Source organism: Myotis lucifugus, unplaced genomic scaffold (genome assembly GCF_000147115.1).
Source record: "Myotis lucifugus unplaced genomic scaffold, Myoluc2.0 scaffold_230, whole genome shotgun sequence".
NCBI classification, from domain to species: domain Eukaryota; kingdom Metazoa; phylum Chordata; class Mammalia; order Chiroptera; family Vespertilionidae; genus Myotis; species Myotis lucifugus.
The window spans coordinates 1,660,257-1,661,762 of NW_005871278.1; the positions used below are offsets into that span (position 1 = coordinate 1,660,257).

The following is a 1,506-nucleotide window of genomic DNA, read 5'->3' on the forward strand; positions in this document are numbered from 1 at the left end:
TTCCATATTTTAAATGTTTATCAAATTATTATTCTAATCATTCTTTCTCCTCCTAATTATGTACCCAATATCAACCTATTAACGGTGTATCTGTCCCCAAACGCAAATGCTACACAGGAAATTTAATGCAGCAGTCCACATGTTGCCCGTAGAAGTGGGAAATGTATTACATTTGCTTTACTGTAATCTAATAAAAGACTGTAACATGAATTTTAGGGAAAAAAAAAGAATAATATCTGCAAAATTCTTAACCTAACTTCAGTACTTAACATAGTTCTTATATGTTCCAACATACTTATTTAAAAAATGGCATAACCTTCCCCCAGTGGCTGTCAACCCCGCTTCTATGTCACGGTGGGCACAGCACTCCTTGAACCTCCATGCCCGTGGCCACTAGACTCAAGAGGCCCACTTTCAACTCCTGCTCTTCCTCCTTCACAGAACAGACAACGAGGGCATGCGTGGCACCAGTGAAAATGTGTCTACATGCAAGAGGTCTGCGGTAAACATTAGCTTCTGGGATGACCTTTTCATCCAGCATTTTGTGAAACTGTCTAAAGAAAGAAAGGGCCCTGAAATTAACAGTTATTTTGCTTGAGTCCATGGCACTGGTCAGCTTGCAAAGGCATTTATACAGGCATGAAATATTTTCAAGGTGACTTTCCAATGACAGTCATGAGAAAGCTACACAGCATCAAATTCAAACCTCTCGTAGCAAAACCCATTTTAGAATTACATTCAAAGGACACATTTCAAATCGATGGACTCATGTTGGATTCAAAGAGATGTGCCATAATTGGAGCAGATCTTCAAGATTGACCTTAACTGAAGAGAAACTAAAGAAAAGTAGTATGAATACACAATTGTGACTGGCATCATAACTGAATGTGTGCTGGTCTACAAGACTCTGGGGCGGTCTGCAAACCTAATCAAGCGGGAAGCCAACAGTTTTGGGACTGCCACAGTCATAAACTATGAACAGGTGAACATGGATGACCGGCTGGGACACCTGCGGAGACGACAGTGTGACCTGGCAGGGGTGGAAACCTGCAAGTCCTTCAAGTCTCAGAAAGAATGGCTCCTGTTGAATGGGTGGGAAACAGCATCAACCATGAATATTCTGGAATTGTGCAGCAGATTACTTCAGACTGAAGTCAGCAGAATAGAGCCCCTTGAATCCTGGAAAAAATGGAGCTTCGAAGCAGTTCATACAGCATTACTGCCCGTGCTGGGCGACCAGACGAGGAAGTGTGCTAGGTTTGAAGATCATGGACTAATCTGTTTCAGGCTCATGCTGAGCCCCAAGCTATAGCCACTGGCCTCCCCCGAGTTGGTACACTGAGCTTCCTGAGTGATGGCCAGGCCCCAACTATCAGCCCATCGCACACTCGAGAAACCTGTCACTACGGCTGCTGAACCACTTCCTGTTTCTGTTGACTTGTTTAAATAAATCTCATTTGCCAATTGAAAAAAATATGGTATAAATTCTGCTTCTACAAACTTATT

General features: G+C 42.7%; 1 pseudogene; it reads left to right on the top strand.

The window, feature by feature from the left end:
* The first annotated feature begins 380 nt into the window (after positions 1–380).
* LOC102418695 lies at positions 381–1,277 on the top strand (annotated as a pseudogene).
* The last annotated feature ends 229 nt before the right edge of the window (positions 1,278–1,506 follow it).